The 18,697-nt window shown below is 34.6% G+C and overlaps 1 long non-coding RNA gene across 6 annotated transcripts in view; it reads left to right on the forward strand.

Annotated features, from left to right (window-relative positions):
* The first annotated feature begins 212 nt into the window (after nt 1–212).
* The window catches only part of LOC134910003 (uncharacterized), a 29,206-nt gene continuing 10,721 nt past the window's right edge, over nt 213–18,697 (forward strand). The window contains exons 1-9 of one of the 6 annotated variants that reach the window (XR_010176084.1): nt 216–374; nt 1,154–1,257; nt 7,248–7,352; nt 7,876–7,979; nt 13,970–14,074; nt 14,598–14,701; nt 15,110–15,169; nt 15,491–15,586; nt 15,696–15,984. This is a non-coding gene — a long non-coding RNA (uncharacterized LOC134910003). Of the gene's footprint in view, nt 375–1,153; nt 1,258–6,929; nt 7,097–7,247; nt 7,353–7,875; nt 7,980–8,387; nt 8,448–8,768; nt 8,865–8,973; nt 9,287–13,652; nt 13,819–13,969; nt 14,075–14,597; nt 14,702–15,109; nt 15,170–15,490; nt 15,587–15,695; nt 15,985–18,697 lie in introns of those variants that run through there. The other 5 variants (XR_010176086.1, XR_010176082.1, XR_010176083.1 and 2 more) reach the window with 5 other exon arrangements.

The following is an 18,697-nucleotide window of genomic DNA, read 5'->3' on the forward strand; positions in this document are numbered from 1 at the left end:
ACGCAAACAGCGATCGTGACTCGCATGTGATGTACATCCGCCGGAAGTGCGTGACTGTGACACGCACGCGGTGCGTACTTCCACCGGAAGTGCGGTGCGTTGACACGCACGTGAGAGTGGAACGCATGTAGCGTTCAGATTTTGTCCCCTCTTATTTTTTATAATGTCAGGAAGCAGAATTGATGTTAGTTAACCAGTAAGAATGGCATTCCACATAGTACCATGAGGTCTTAACACATTACTAACTAATAATAAATTAATTAATCAGCCAGCAGGAAGTGATGTAATATCAAGGGAGCTATAAAGGGATGCCCCTATATTGCCTCTCATTCTGTAGTTGGTATTCAATGAGGTTGCACTTGTTCCTGTAAAAAGTAAGTTTGAGTACTATATTGGTATTTTTGGAACTTAGTTATTGGATGGTCTTTTTGAAAATGTATTAGATGAATGGATTCCTTAATTGAAGAGTAACTACTTAATTTTAATATGATTGTAATATACTAATTTAGTTTTACTTGTCCACAGGGAATAGTATCATTCAGGATTTGAAATTTTTCCTAAGTCCTCTTTTTGGTGACATGTATAAACAGAGGTAGACTATAAGGTTCCACCATTCTTGATTGAAAATAGGTAAAAACCAGACTAATTTAGTGCAATCATTGAATACCATATGAGGTTAAGTATTTCAGATGTTAAAAAGTTCTTCTTGCTGGTTATTAATTACAGCTGTGAACTTAATTGGCTCTCTAATGATTGATTGAATATACCACTCCCCATTGCATGTTAGATTAAAGACATCATTTAGGGGATCTGTTAGGTAACCAGTAAGAATGGCATTCCACATAGTACTATGAGGTCCTAACACATCACTAACTAATAATAAATTAATTAATCAGCCAGCAGGAAGTGATGTAATATCAAGGGAGCTATAAAGGGATGTCCTTATATTGCCTCTCATTCTGTAGTTGGGATTCAGTGAGGTTGCACTTGTTCCTGTAAAAAGTAAGTTTGAGTATTATAATTGTATATTTGGAACTTAGTTATTGGATGGTCTTTTTGAAAATTTATTAGATGAATGGATTCCTTAATTTAAGAGTAACTACTTAATTTTAGTATGATTGTAATATACTGATTTAGATTTACTTGTCCACAGGGAATAGTTTCGTTCAGGATTTGAAATTTTCCTAAGTTCTCTGTTTGGTGACATGTATAAACAGAGGTAGACTATAAGGTTCCACCATTCTTGATTGAAAATAGGTAAGAACCAGACTAATTTAGTGCAAATATTAAATACCATATGATGTTAAGATTAGTATTTCAGATGTTAAAAAGTTCTTCTTGCTGGTTATAAATTACAGCTGTGAACTTAATTGGCTCTCTAATGATTGATTGAATATACCACTCCCCATTGCATGTTAGATTAAAGACATCATTTATTAATTAGTTTTGGATAAAAAAGTTCTTCTATTTGAATCACCTTAAATACCTTACATTAAATACTGACATCAGCATGGTTTCTTATAATCAATTGAGGAAGTTGTTATATCTTCTCTGATTTGTTGGTAGCATCTATGTTATTTTAATGGTAAACAGGATGTTACAGGAACATTTCCTATTAACAATCATTTGAGTGACAAAAAACTATTTTATCTTTATCCCTTTTAGGGAACGTAACATCATCTAATTTCAACCAAATTTATATATATTTTTTTGAAGTCTATCTAGGTATGTATTGTACAATGAGTTGTAATGTGGATATAATTGTGTGTATATTGTGAATTTGAAGTTTTATGTGGACTTTAATTGGAGTGTTCTATAACTATTGGTGGTTTCTGATACTTGTAGACCCTGCCCTTTGTATCATTTCCATCAGCTGAATTGATGTTGATTATGTGGATAAATACGGAGCTATTTGATTTATATTGACATTCATAATATTCTTTCGACTTTCCCTCCCTTTTCTCTTCTTTTGACTCTCCCTCCCTCTTCCTTTTATCATTTGTATAAGGATAATGTTTATTGATTATTATAACGATAATGTTTCAGATATTATATTTATCGAATTGAATATGTGATTGGATGTAATCATTGGATATTCTAAACCTTTCTAATCAATGGTAATCACTCCTACTATAAGAACTGGTATGTATGTTAATCCACAATAGATTTCAATGGAATACTTACCTGGATAATAATATGTCTTATTAATGAAGACTATATGATTTATATATTTCCATTTGTAACGATCCAGATTCCAAACCCCTGATGAAGTCCTAACGGACGAAACGCGTTGGGTTTTGCAACGTCTGGTTAACAAAGTCCTTATCACAAACATCTGGTTGGAGATACATCCATTTCGAGTTCTGACTGTGATCACCTGGCTGTAAAATCCTCACATCCAACTGTAATTTATGTATAAGATTGTAATATTGTTTTATATGAATTTTTAGAAGGTTGTGTCAATAACGAACGCTTAGGATAAATATCGTTTGTTTCTGTACAATAAAAACTTTTAATTATTGTCATACAAAAGGCATATTGGCTCCCACGAGAATCCATTTCTATTTGTAATCTACTTTTAATACCTTATCTGACAGAGGGTATTTCTTGTTGGTTTGAGACTAGAGGTATAGCGCAAGATATTAGGGTTGATTTTTTGTTTTGTAGTATTGTCTCTGTCAGTTAACCCTAAGATTGCAGCTTTTACCAAAAATGCCGATTTTTAGCGATAGATCAAAAAGACAGTTAAAAGCTAAAAATATTTTTGATGAGGAAGAACAGGTGTTTCAAGCAGATGAGGATGATTATTATGGCTACCTTAATCTGGTAGAAAAGTTAGCAGTAAAAGAACTTAATAATTGGTATGATATAGTTACATTGGAGAAATATCTTGAAGTAGGAAGGATCCCAAGAGGCCTAAGGCTACATAAGACCCCTACGATAGGAGGAGGAAATGAAAGCTTTATCACCAATTGGAATTCGATCTTAGATGATTGTTCCAATAAACTCATTGGTTTGATTATTTCTGAAAGGAAGAGGGAATTAGGTCGTATTGAGGAAGAAATCAAGAAAATTGAATTAGAAGCCAATAAATTTGATGATAGTGAGGAGTTCAAACGGGATGTGGTGGATCTGCACCACAAACTAGATAGTACTGAAGAAGAAATTATATCACGTAAACAGAAGAAATTTTTGCGAGATAGAAATGATTACATATCTGGCCAGATACATCATTTACCCATTAATGAAGGGAGGATGGAAGAGAGAACTCAGGCACCATTGATGAATCACTCACGGTATGATAAGAGATACCAGGGTGACTATAGACAGTATCGTGGGAACTATGGAGGCCAACAATCTTATAATAGATCCAGAAGGAACTATCAATCCCCCCATCACAATCGGAGAGAAGAATGGAGGGGCTATAGGAATAGATACCCCTCACAACAGGGTGGACAAAGGAATCGATTGGTTTCTTTTCGTGATAGATCTGATCAAGGGAACTATTCGTATAGGGGTAGATATAATACTGACAGATCCCCTACTCCAGTTAGGCAACAGAGAGGCCATTTTTTAGAAGAACGACGAGGACACAGATTTCCTCGCATACAACAACAAAAAGAGGAACTTCACACAAGATTAGATTCTCCACAGGGTGTGAAGAGAGGACACAATGGAGGAAACGAGGACGTAGAGGGGGCAGAGAGAAGCCCGAAAAAACGAAGAGCACTGTTCCATCAAGAGAAGTCCCATCTGGGGTTGTCAATATCGCAAAGAGACAGTTATCAACAGCGGAAAGCTCCTTATTAGAGAAGGGTTTAAAATTTGCGCCGGATTCACATGTAAATAAATTTAATTTATTTATAGACCTTAATAAGTATATTCGGAAATTGACCATCCATAGACATTTTCTTAAAAATCCCCCAATTGAAAGTTCCAATAAAGAGAAACCTCCATTGGTAAAATTACCTTCTAAGTTTTACCCTGTAGAATCTAAAAGTAGTAATTTGGACATATTTTATGAGTCTGTAAAGGAGGACTTTAGAAAAATGAAATCAAAAAGTTCTAAATATGGAAATAATCTGAACCCTCAAGAGAAAGGAGCCTTGAAGTCCCTTAAAAAAGATAAGAGCATAGTGATTAAAGGGGCCGATAAAGGAGGAGCTTTGGTCCTTCAGACAAGAGAAGCCTATTTGAATGAGGCTTCTAGTATACTACTAGATGGGCATACATATATTGAATTACCTGGCAATCCTACTAAAACTTACCAAGAGGAATTGACCTGTCTGTTAATGAGAGCGTTGAGGGACAATTTGATCTGCAAGGATGAGTTCGATTATTTGGACGTGAAACATCCAATAGTGCCGAACTTTTATCACATACCAAAGATACATAAAAGTAATACAAATCCACCAGGAAGACCTATAGTGGCAGGAGTGAATTCTCTAACTTCTAATTTGTCGCACTATATTGATATTCGACTTCAACCTTATGTAACTAAAATGGACTCATACCTTAAAGATTCTACAAGTGTCCTCCAGGAACTAAATTCCTTTATTTGGATAAAGGATTATTATTGGCTCACTCTGGACGTCCAAGCGCTATATTCTTCTATCCCGCATTCTAAGGGTATAGAGTCAATTAGAGCAGTTCTATCTAATGATCCCGAATTATCCAAAAAGGATGTGTCATTTCTGCTGGAAGGCATAACATTTATTCTAAACCACAACTTTTTTGAATTTAACAACAAATTCTATTTACAAAAACAAGGTACAGCGATGGGGACTAAGTTTGCCCCATCGTACGCTAACCTTTTTATGAAGGAATGGGAAGATACATTTGTTTATGGTTCTGAATATTGTGAAAACATTGTTTTCTATCGCAGATACATAGACGATCTTCTTTTCATATGGAAAGGAGATAGAGCTAGTATTGATGACTTTATGGCTTCCATTCAGATCAACGATCTGAATTTAAAATTCACCTATCAAACTGATTCGCAGAAGATAGACTATCTTGATCTCACCTTAATGGGAACAGTAGGTGAAAAGATTAGTACAAAAACGTTTTTTAAGGAAGTGGACACCAATAGTTACATCCCGCAAACTAGTTGTCATTTTCCAGCATGGAAAAACAATGTGCCATACGCTCAATTTCTCCGTTTAAGACGTAATTGTACCAGCATTGAAGACTACTGGGATCAGGCAGCAGTCATACAAAAGAGATTTGAAGAAAGGGGCTATACTGTTGATATGGTCTCTAAGGCCAAAATAAAAGCATCTCTACAAGAAAGAGATAAGATGTTACTTCCTAAGGATAAGATTGAACCAGCAAGACAACAGTTAAGACCTTTTATTACACAATTTAACCGTGAAAATCATTCAATTAGAAAAATTCTGGAACGCCATTGGGGTTTACTTTTGAAGGACCCAATTTTGGGCCCTACGCTTCCAAATAAACCTAATCTGGTCTTCCAGAAATCCACCAATCTGAAAAGTATAATAGCACCAAGTAGACTATCTGACTTAGTACAACACAGAAGCTGTCCAGACTCCATTATACCTACAAAGGGTTGTTATCCATGTTCAAAGTGTATCTGTTGTAAATTTATGGAACGTAAATCCATTAATATTAAAATGGAAACAGGGAAATGGTACAAATTAGGACACCTTGTGAACTGTAACACTGAATATGTTATCTATCGGATCACTTGCAGCTGTGGCCTATCGTATATAGGCAAAACTAAGAGAATGATTAAAATCAGAGTACAAGAACATATGAGGAACGTGAAAAACAAACTGACGTCCCATAGTCTCCCCAGACACTTTATGGATAAACACAATTCAGTTGTGACTAAGGAGAATTTCTCCTTTACCATTCTTGAATACATTCCATCAGATCCTAGAGGAAAAAGTAGAGATCTAACTTTATCCAAACAGGAGACATTTTGGATCTACTCTTTGAACACTCTCACTCCTGGTGGCTTAAACGAAGATATTGATATTGTGTCTTTCCTATAATAGTCTTCATAATAAAAGAGAAGTGAATAGTATTTAACCATTCCTATTATTAGTCCGGCCATCTTACAGTCCCCCCCCCCTCCCCCTATGTTTATAGTTTTTTTTTTTTTTTAGTTTAAGTTTGATAAAAGGAATATACAACTTAGGGATGATTTAAGTATATATAGTATGTTCATGGTCTATCAATATATAACTCTTATGAAATGTAATATGTGGTGAATCTTTCTGTAAATGGGAAATCATGTTGATGTTGGTTATATTAATATTGTCGGTGTAATTTGAACCAGACAATTAAACACTAAACTTTAAATTTGAAACATGTCGTATCAATACTATTAGTTATTATTGCAATAAGTCACTTTAAGTATATTTTTTTATCAAATAGTTTATAATTAATATTATTTATCACAAATTGGTCACTTATATTGATTAACACTTATTTAATAAATAGCACTATTAATACCTTTATTTAATTGATGAGATAACAGCACTTTATTACTATTTAGAATTCAATATTAATGTTACAATTCTAACTGTGAAAAAAGAGTTTGACTTTAATGACCAAAGAACTCTTTAATAGTAGACCTTATAAAGAATTTTTGTTTAATCTTTATTCATCACAGAAAGAATCCCTAAAGCTAACCACAAAATTTAACATCCGCTGACACATCTCCATCGAACTACGGGACCATGGCACGCAAACAGCGATCGTTGACTCGCATGTGATGTACATCCGCCGGAAGTGCGTGACTGTGACACGCACGCGGTGCGTACTTCCGCCGGAACCGGAAGTGCGGTGCGTTGACACGCACGTGAGAGTGGAACGCATGTAGCGTTCAGATTTTGTCCCCTCTTATTTTTTATAATGTCAGGAAGCAGAATTGATGTTAGTTAACCAGTAAGAATGGCATTCCACATAGTACCATGAGGTCTTAACACATTACTAACTAATAATAAATTAATTAATCAGCCAGCAGGAAGTGATGTAATATCAAGGGAGCTATAAAGGGATGCCCCTATATTGCCTCTCATTCTGTAGTTGGTATTCAATGAGGTTGCACTTGTTCCTGTAAAAAGTAAGTTTGAGTACTATATTGGTATTTTTGGAACTTAGTTATTGGATGGTCTTTTTGAAAATGTATTAGATGAATGGATTCCTTAATTGAAGAGTAACTACTTAATTTTAATATGATTGTAATATACTAATTTAGTTTTACTTGTCCACAGGGAATAGTATCATTCAGGATTTGAAATTTTTCCTAAGTCCTCTTTTTGGTGACATGTATAAACAGAGGTAGACTATAAGGTTCCACCATTCTTGATTGAAAATAGGTAAAAACCAGACTAATTTAGTGCAATCATTGAATACCATATGAGGTTAAGTATTTCAGATGTTAAAAAGTTCTTCTTGCTGGTTATTAATTACAGCTGTGAACTTAATTGGCTCTCTAATGATTGATTGAATATACCACTCCCCATTGCATGTTAGATTAAAGACATCATTTAGGGGATCTGTTAGGTAACCAGTAAGAATGGCATTCCACATAGTACTATGAGGTCCTAACACATCACTAACTAATAATAAATTAATTAATCAGCCAGCAGGAAGTGATGTAATATCAAGGGAGCTATAAAGGGATGTCCTTATATTGCCTCTCATTCTGTAGTTGGGATTCAGTGAGGTTGCACTTGTTCCTGTAAAAAGTAAGTTTGAGTATTATAATTGTATATTTGGAACTTAGTTATTGGATGGTCTTTTTGAAAATTTATTAGATGAATGGATTCCTTAATTTAAGAGTAACTACTTAATTTTAGTATGATTGTAATATACTGATTTAGATTTACTTGTCCACAGGGAATAGTTTCGTTCAGGATTTGAAATTTTCCTAAGTTCTCTGTTTGGTGACATGTATAAACAGAGGTAGACTATAAGGTTCCACCATTCTTGATTGAAAATAGGTAAGAACCAGACTAATTTAGTGCAAATATTAAATACCATATGATGTTAAGATTAGTATTTCAGATGTTAAAAAGTTCTTCTTGCTGGTTATAAATTACAGCTGTGAACTTAATTGGCTCTCTAATGATTGATTGAATATACCACTCCCCATTGCATGTTAGATTAAAGACATCATTTATTAATTAGTTTTGGATAAAAAAGTTCTTCTATTTGAATCACCTTAAATACCTTACATTAAATACTGACATCAGCATGGTTTCTTATAATCAATTGAGGAAGTTGTTATATCTTCTCTGATTTGTTGGTAGCATCTATGTTATTTTAATGGTAAACAGGATGTTACAGGAACATTTCCTATTAACAATCATTTGAGTGACAAAAAACTATTTTATCTTTATCCCTTTTAGGGAACGTAACATCATCTAATTTCAACCAAATTTATATATATTTTTTTGAAGTCTATCTAGGTATGTATTGTACAATGAGTTGTAATGTGGATATAATTGTGTGTATATTGTGAATTTGAAGTTTTATGTGGACTTTAATTGGAGTGTTCTATAACTATTGGTGGTTTCTGATACTTGTAGACCCTGCCCTTTGTATCATTTCCATCAGCTGAATTGATGTTGATTATGTGGATAAATACGGAGCTATTTGATTTATATTGACATTCATAATATTCTTTCGACTTTCCCTCCCTTTTCTCTTCTTTTGACTCTCCCTCCCTCTTCCTTTTATCATTTGTATAAGGATAATGTTTATTGATTATTATAACGATAATGTTTCAGATATTATATTTATCGAATTGAATATGTGATTGGATGTAATCATTGGATATTCTAAACCTTTCTAATCAATGGTAATCACTCCTACTATAAGAACTGGTATGTATGTTAATCCACAATAGATTTCAATGGAATACTTACCTGGATAATAATATGTCTTATTAATGAAGACTATATGATTTATATATTTCCATTTGTAACTATCCAGATTCCAAACCCCTGATGAAGTCCTAACGGACGAAACGCGTTGGGTTTTGCAACGTCTGGTTAACAAAGTCCTTATCACAAACATCTGGTTGGAGATACATCCATTTCGAGTTCTGACTGTGATCACCTGGCTGTAAAATCCTCACATCCAACTGTAATTTATGTATAAGATTGTAATATTGTTTTATATGAATTTTTAGAAGGTTGTGTCAATAACGAACGCTTAGGATAAATATAGTTTGTTTCTGTACAATAAAAACTTTTAATTATTGTCATACAAAAGGCATATTGGCTCCCACGAGAATCCATTTCTATTTGTAATCTACTTTTAATACCTTATCTGACAGAGGGTATTTCTTGTTGGTTTGAGACTAGAGGTATAGCGCAAGATATTAGGGTTGATTTTTTGTTTTGTAGTATTGTCTCTGTCAGTTAACCCTAAGATTGCAGCTTTTACCAAAAATGCCGATTTTTAGCGATAGATCAAAAAGACAGTTAAAAGCTAAAAATATTTTTGATGAGGAAGAACAGGTGTTTCAAGCAGATGAGGATGATTATTATGGCTACCTTAATCTGGTAGAAAAGTTAGCAGTAAAAGAACTTAATAATTGGTATGATATAGTTACATTGGAGAAATATCTTGAAGTAGGAAGGATCCCAAGAGGCCTAAGGCTACATAAGACCCCTACGATAGGAGGAGGAAATGAAAGCTTTATCACCAATTGGAATTCGATCTTAGATGATTGTTCCAATAAACTCATTGGTTTGATTATTTCTGAAAGGAAGAGGGAATTAGGTCGTATTGAGGAAGAAATCAAGAAAATTGAATTAGAAGCCAATAAATTTGATGATAGTGAGGAGTTCAAACGGGATGTGGTGGATCTGCACCACAAACTAGATAGTACTGAAGAAGAAATTATATCACGTAAACAGAAGAAATTTTTGCGAGATAGAAATGATTACATATCTGGCCAGATACATCATTTACCCATTAATGAAGGGAGGATGGAAGAGAGAACTCAGGCACCATTGATGAATCACTCACGGTATGATAAGAGATACCAGGGTGACTATAGACAGTATCGTGGGAACTATGGAGGCCAACAATCTTATAATAGATCCAGAAGGAACTATCAATCCCCCCATCACAATCGGAGAGAAGAATGGAAGGGCTATAGGAATAGATACCCCTCACAACAGGGTGGACAAAGGAATCGATTGGTTTCTTTTCGTGATAGATCTGATCAAGGGAACTATTCGTATAGGGGTAGATATAATACTGACAGATCCCCTACTCCAGTTAGGCAACAGAGAGGCCATTTTTTAGAAGAACGACGAGGACACAGATTTCCTCGCATACAACAACAAAAAGAGGAACTTCACACAAGATTAGATTCTCCACAGGGTGTGAAGAGAGGACACAATGGAGGAAACGAGGACGTAGAGGGGGCAGAGAGAAGCCCGAAAAAACGAAGAGCACTGTTCCATCAAGAGAAGTCCCATCTGGGGTTGTCAATATCGCAAAGAGACAGTTATCAACAGCGGAAAGCTCCTTATTAGAGAAGGGTTTAAAATTTGCGCCGGATTCACATGTAAATAAATTTAATTTATTTATAGACCTTAATAAGTATATTCGGAAATTGACCATCCATAGACATTTTCTTAAAAATCCCCCAATTGAAAGTTCCAATAAAGAGAAACCTCCATTGGTAAAATTACCTTCTAAGTTTTACCCTGTAGAATCTAAAAGTAGTAATTTGGACATATTTTATGAGTCTGTAAAGGAGGACTTTAGAAAAATGAAATCAAAAAGTTCTAAATATGGAAATAATCTGAACCCTCAAGAGAAAGGAGCCTTGAAGTCCCTTAAAAAAGATAAGAGCATAGTGATTAAAGGGGCCGATAAAGGAGGAGCTTTGGTCCTTCAGACAAGAGAAGCCTATTTGAATGAGGCTTCTAGTATACTACTAGATGGGCATACATATATTGAATTACCTGGCAATCCTACTAAAACTTACCAAGAGGAATTGACCTGTCTGTTAATGAGAGCGTTGAGGGACAATTTGATCTGCAAGGATGAGTTCGATTATTTGGACGTGAAACATCCAATAGTGCCGAACTTTTATCACATACCAAAGATACATAAAAGTAATACAAATCCACCAGGAAGACCTATAGTGGCAGGAGTGAATTCTCTAACTTCTAATTTGTCGCACTATATTGATATTCGACTTCAACCTTATGTAACTAAAATGGACTCATACCTTAAAGATTCTACAAGTGTCCTCCAGGAACTAAATTCCTTTATTTGGATAAAGGATTATTATTGGCTCACTCTGGACGTCCAAGCGCTATATTCTTCTATCCCGCATTCTAAGGGTATAGAGTCAATTAGAGCAGTTCTATCTAATGATCCCGAATTATCCAAAAAGGATGTGTCATTTCTGCTGGAAGGCATAACATTTATTCTAAACCACAACTTTTTTGAATTTAACAACAAATTCTATTTACAAAAACAAGGTACAGCGATGGGGACTAAGTTTGCCCCATCGTACGCTAACCTTTTTATGAAGGAATGGGAAGATACATTTGTTTATGGTTCTGAATATTGTGAAAACATTGTTTTCTATCGCAGATACATAGACGATCTTCTTTTCATATGGAAAGGAGATAGAGCTAGTATTGATGACTTTATGGCTTCCATTCAGATCAACGATCTGAATTTAAAATTCACCTATCAAACTGATTCGCAGAAGATAGACTATCTTGATCTCACCTTAATGGGAACAGTAGGTGAAAAGATTAGTACAAAAACGTTTTTTAAGGAAGTGGACACCAATAGTTACATCCCGCAAACTAGTTGTCATTTTCCAGCATGGAAAAACAATGTGCCATACGCTCAATTTCTCCGTTTAAGACGTAATTGTACCAGCATTGAAGACTACTGGGATCAGGCAGCAGTCATACAAAAGAGATTTGAAGAAAGGGGCTATACTGTTGATATGGTCTCTAAGGCCAAAATAAAAGCATCTCTACAAGAAAGAGATAAGATGTTACTTCCTAAGGATAAGATTGAACCAGCAAGACAACAGTTAAGACCTTTTATTACACAATTTAACCGTGAAAATCATTCAATTAGAAAAATTCTGGAACGCCATTGGGGTTTACTTTTGAAGGACCCAATTTTGGGCCCTACGCTTCCAAATAAACCTAATCTGGTCTTCCAGAAATCCACCAATCTGAAAAGTATAATAGCACCAAGTAGACTATCTGACTTAGTACAACACAGAAGCTGTCCAGACTCCATTATACCTACAAAGGGTTGTTATCCATGTTCAAAGTGTATCTGTTGTAAATTTATGGAACGTAAATCCATTAATATTAAAATGGAAACAGGGAAATGGTACAAATTAGGACACCTTGTGAACTGTAACACTGAATATGTTATCTATCGGATCACTTGCAGCTGTGGCCTATCGTATATAGGCAAAACTAAGAGAATGATTAAAATCAGAGTACAAGAACATATGAGGAACGTGAAAAACAAACTGACGTCCCATAGTCTCCCCAGACACTTTATGGATAAACACAATTCAGTTGTGACTAAGGAGAATTTCTCCTTTACCATTCTTGAATACATTCCATCAGATCCTAGAGGAAAAAGTAGAGATCTAACTTTATCCAAACAGGAGACATTTTGGATCTACTCTTTGAACACTCTCACTCCTGGTGGCTTAAACGAAGATATTGATATTGTGTCTTTCCTATAATAGTCTTCATAATAAAAGAGAAGTGAATAGTATTTAACCATTCCTATTATTAGTCCGGCCATCTTACAGTCCCCCCCCCCCTCCCCCTATGTTTATAGTTTTTTTTTTTTTTTAGTTTAAGTTTGATAAAAGGAATATACAACTTAGGGATGATTTAAGTATATATAGTATGTTCATGGTCTATCAATATATAACTCTTATGAAATGTAATATGTGGTGAATCTTTCTGTAAATGGGAAATCATGTTGATGTTGGTTATATTAATATTGTCGGTGTAATTTGAACCAGACAATTAAACACTAAACTTTAAATTTGAAACATGTCGTATCAATACTATTAGTTATTATTGCAATAAGTCACTTTAAGTATATTTTTTTATCAAATAGTTTATAATTAATATTATTTATCACAAATTGGTCACTTATATTGATTAACACTTATTTAATAAATAGCACTATTAATACCTTTATTTAATTGATGAGATAACAGCACTTTATTACTATTTAGAATTCAATATTAATGTTACAATTCTAACTGTGAAAAAAGAGTTTGACTTTAATGACCAAAGAACTCTTTAATAGTAGACCTTATAAAGAATTTTTGTTTAATCTTTATTCATCACAGAAAGAATCCCTAAAGCTAACCACAAAATTTAACATCCGCTGACACATCTCCATCGAACTACGGGACCATGGCACGCAAACAGCGATCGTGACTCGCATGTGATGTACATCCGCCGGAAGTGCGTGACTGTGACACGCACGCGGTGCGTACTTCCGCCGGAACCGGAAGTGCGGTGCGTTGACACGCACGTGAGAGTGGAACGCATGTAGCGTTCAGATTTTGTCCCCTCTTATTTTTTATAATGTCAGGAAGCAGAATTGATGTTAGTTAACCAGTAAGAATGGCATTCCACATAGTACCATGAGGTCTTAACACATTACTAACTAATAATAAATTAATTAATCAGCCAGCAGGAAGTGATGTAATATCAAGGGAGCTATAAAGGGATGCCCCTATATTGCCTCTCATTCTGTAGTTGGTATTCAATGAGGTTGCACTTGTTCCTGTAAAAAGTAAGTTTGAGTACTATATTGGTATTTTTGGAACTTAGTTATTGGATGGTCTTTTTGAAAATGTATTAGATGAATGGATTCCTTAATTGAAGAGTAACTACTTAATTTTAATATGATTGTAATATACTAATTTAGTTTTACTTGTCCACAGGGAATAGTATCATTCAGGATTTGAAATTTTTCCTAAGTCCTCTTTTTGGTGACATGTATAAACAGAGGTAGACTATAAGGTTCCACCATTCTTGATTGAAAATAGGTAAAAACCAGACTAATTTAGTGCAATCATTGAATACCATATGAGGTTAAGTATTTCAGATGTTAAAAAGTTCTTCTTGCTGGTTATTAATTACAGCTGTGAACTTAATTGGCTCTCTAATGATTGATTGAATATACCACTCCCCATTGCATGTTAGATTAAAGACATCATTTAGGGGATCTGTTAGGTAACCAGTAAGAATGGCATTCCACATAGTACTATGAGGTCCTAACACATCACTAACTAATAATAAATTAATTAATCAGCCAGCAGGAAGTGATGTAATATCAAGGGAGCTATAAAGGGATGTCCTTATATTGCCTCTCATTCTGTAGTTGGGATTCAGTGAGGTTGCACTTGTTCCTGTAAAAAGTAAGTTTGAGTATTATAATTGTATATTTGGAACTTAGTTATTGGATGGTCTTTTTGAAAATTTATTAGATGAATGGATTCCTTAATTTAAGAGTAACTACTTAATTTTAGTATGATTGTAATATACTGATTTAGATTTACTTGTCCACAGGGAATAGTTTCGTTCAGGATTTGAAATTTTCCTAAGTTCTCTGTTTGGTGACATGTATAAACAGAGGTAGACTATAAGGTTCCACCATTCTTGATTGAAAATAGGTAAGAACCAGACTAATTTAGTGCAAATATTAAATACCATATGATGTTAAGATTAGTATTTCAGATGTTAAAAAGTTCTTCTTGCTGGTTATAAATTACAGCTGTGAACTTAATTGGCTCTCTAATGATTGATTGAATATACCACTCCCCATTGCATGTTAGATTAAAGACATCATTTATTAATTAGTTTTGGATAAAAAAGTTCTTCTATTTGAATCACCTTAAATACCTTACATTAAATACTGACATCAGCATGGTTTCTTATAATCAATTGAGGAAGTTGTTATATCTTCTCTGATTTGTTGGTAGCATCTATGTTATTTTAATGGTAAACAGGATGTTACAGGAACATTTCCTATTAACAATCATTTGTGTGACAAAAAACTATTTTATCTTTATCCCTTTTAGGGAACGTAACATCATCTAATTTCAACCAAATTTATATATATTTTTTTGAAGTCTATCTAGGTATGTATTGTACAATGAGTTGTAATGTGGATATAATTGTGTGTATATTGTGAATTTGAAGTTTTATGTGGACTTTAATTGGAGTGTTCTATAACTATTGGTGGTTTCTGATACTTGTAGACCCTGCCCTTTGTATCATTTCCATCAGCTGAATTGATGTTGATTATGTGGATAAATACGGAGCTATTTGATTTATATTGACATTCATAATATTCTTTCGACTTTCCCTCCCTTTTCTCTTCTTTTGACTCTCCCTCCCTCTTCCTTTTATCATTTGTATAAGGATAATGTTTATTGATTATTATAACGATAATGTTTCAGATATTATATTTATCGAATTGAATATGTGATTGGATGTAATCATTGGATATTCTAAACCTTTCTAATCAATGGTAATCACTCCTACTATAAGAACTGGTATGTATGTTAATCCACAATAGATTTCAATGGAATACTTACCTGGATAATAATATGTCTTATTAATGAAGACTATATGATTTATATATTTCCATTTGTAACGATCCAGATTCCAAACCCCTGATGAAGTCCTAACGGACGAAACGCGTTGGGTTTTGCAACGTCTGGTTAACAAAGTCCTTATCACAAACATCTGGTTGGAGATACATCCATTTCGAGTTCTGACTGTGATCACCTGGCTGTAAAATCCTCACATCCAACTGTAATTTATGTATAAGATTGTAATATTGTTTTATATGAATTTTTAGAAGGTTGTGTCAATAACGAACGCTTAGGATAAATATCGTTTGTTTCTGTACAATAAAAACTTTTAATTATTGTCATACAAAAGGCATATTGGCTCCCACGAGAATCCATTTCTATTTGTAATCTACTTTTAATACCTTATCTGACAGAGGGTATTTCTTGTTGGTTTGAGACTAGAGGTATAGCGCAAGATATTAGGGTTGATTTTTTGTTTTGTAGTATTGTCTCTGTCAGTTAACCCTAAGATTGCAGCTTTTACCAAAAATGCCGATTTTTAGCGATAGATCAAAAAGACAGTTAAAAGCTAAAAATATTTTTGATGAGGAAGAACAGGTGTTTCAAGCAGATGAGGATGATTATTATGGCTACCTTAATCTGGTAGAAAAGTTAGCAGTAAAAGAACTTAATAATTGGTATGATATAGTTACATTGGAGAAATATCTTGAAGTAGGAAGGATCCCAAGAGGCCTAAGGCTACATAAGACCCCTACGATAGGAGGAGGAAATGAAAGCTTTATCACCAATTGGAATTCGATCTTAGATGATTGTTCCAATAAACTCATTGGTTTGATTATTTCTGAAAGGAAGAGGGAATTAGGTCGTATTGAGGAAGAAATCAAGAAAATTGAATTAGAAGCCAATAAATTTGATGATAGTGAGGAGTTCAAACGGGATGTGGTGGATCTGCACCACAAACTAGATAGTACTGAAGAAGAAATTATATCACGTAAACAGAAGAAATTTTTGCGAGATAGAAATGATTACATATCTGGCCAGATACATCATTTACCCATTAATGAAGGGAGGATGGAAGAGAGAACTCAGGCACCATTGATGAATCACTCACGGTATGATAAGAGATACCAGGGTGACTATAGACAGTATCGTGGGAACTATGGAGGCCAACAATCTTATAATAGATCCAGAAGGAACTATCAATCCCCCCATCACAATCGGAGAGAAGAATGGAGGGGCTATAGGAATAGATACCCCTCACAACAGGGTGGACAAAGGAATCGATTGGTTTCTTTTCGTGATAGATCTGATCAAGGGAACTATTCGTATAGGGGTAGATATAATACTGACAGATCCCCTACTCCAGTTAGGCAACAGAGAGGCCATTTTTTAGAAGAACGACGAGGACACAGATTTCCTCGCATACAACAACAAAAAGAGGAACTTCACACAAGATTAGATTCTCCACAGGGTGTGAAGAGAGGACACAATGGAGGAAACGAGGACGTAGAGGGGGCAGAGAGAAGCCCGAAAAAACGAAGAGCACTGTTCCATCAAGAGAAGTCCCATCTGGGGTTGTCAATATCGCAAAGAGACAGTTATCAACAGCGGAAAGCTCCTTATTAGAGAAGGGTTTAAAATTTGCGCCGGATTCACATGTAAATAAATTTAATTTATTTATAGACCTTAATAAGTATATTCGGAAATTGACCATCCATAGACATTTTCTTAAAAATCCCCCAATTGAAAGTTCCAATAAAGAGAAACCTCCATTGGTAAAATTACCTTCTAAGTTTTACCCTGTAGAATCTAAAAGTAGTAATTTGGACATATTTTATGAGTCTGTAAAGGAGGACTTTAGAAAAATGAAATCAAAAAGTTCTAAATATGGAAATAATCTGAACCCTCAAGAGAAAGGAGCCTTGAAGTCCCTTAAAAAAGATAAGAGCATAGTGATTAAAGGGGCCGATAAAGGAGGAGCTTTGGTCCTTCAGACAAGAGAAGCCTATTTGAATGAGGCTTCTAGTATACTACTAGATGGGCATACATATATTGAATTACCTGGCAATCCTACTAAAACTTACCAAGAGGAATTGACCTGTCTGTTAATGAGAGCGTTGAGGGACAATTTGATCTGCAAGGATGAGTTCGATTATTTGGACGTGAAACATCCAATAGTGCCGAACTTTTATCACATACCAAAGATACATAAAAGTAATACAAATCCACCAGGAAGACCTATAGTGGCAGGAGTGAATTCTCTAACTTCTAATTTGTCGCACTATATTGATATTCGACTTCAACCTTATGTAACTAAAATGGACTCATACCTTAAAGATTCTACAAGTGTCCTCCAGGAACTAAATTCCTTTATTTGGATAAAGGATTATTATTGGCTCACTCTGGACGTCCAAGCGCTATATTCTTCTATCCCGCATTCTAAGGGTATAGAGTCAATTAGAGCAGTTCTATCTAATGATCCCGAATTATCCAAAAAGGATGTGTCATTTCTGCTGGAAGGCATAACATTTATTCTAAACCACAACTTTTTTGAATTTAACAACAAATTCTATTTACAAAAACAAGGTACAGCGATGGGGACTAAGTTTGCCCCATCGTACGCTAACCTTTTTATGAAGGAATGGGAAGATACATTTGTTTATGGTTCTGAATATTGTGAAAACATTGTTTTCTATCGCAGATACATAGACGATCTTCTTTTCATATGGAAAGGAGATAGAGCTAGTATTGATGACTTTATGGCTTCCATTCAGATCAACGATCTGAATTTAAAATTCACCTATCAAACTGATTCGCAGAAGATAGACTATCTTGATCTCACCTTAATGGGAACAGTAGGTGAAAAGATTAGTACAAAAACGTTTTTTAAGGAAGTGGACACCAATAGTTACATCCCGCAAACTAGTTGTCATTTTCCAGCATGGAAAAACAATGTGCCATACGCTCAATTTCTCCGTTTAAGACGTAATTGTACCAGCATTGAAGACTACTGGGATCAGGCAGCAGTCATACAAAAGAGATTTGAAGAAAGGGGCTATACTGTTGATA

This window comes from Pseudophryne corroboree, chromosome 4 (genome assembly GCF_028390025.1).
Source record: "Pseudophryne corroboree isolate aPseCor3 chromosome 4, aPseCor3.hap2, whole genome shotgun sequence".
NCBI lineage: Eukaryota > Metazoa > Chordata > Amphibia > Anura > Myobatrachidae > Pseudophryne > Pseudophryne corroboree.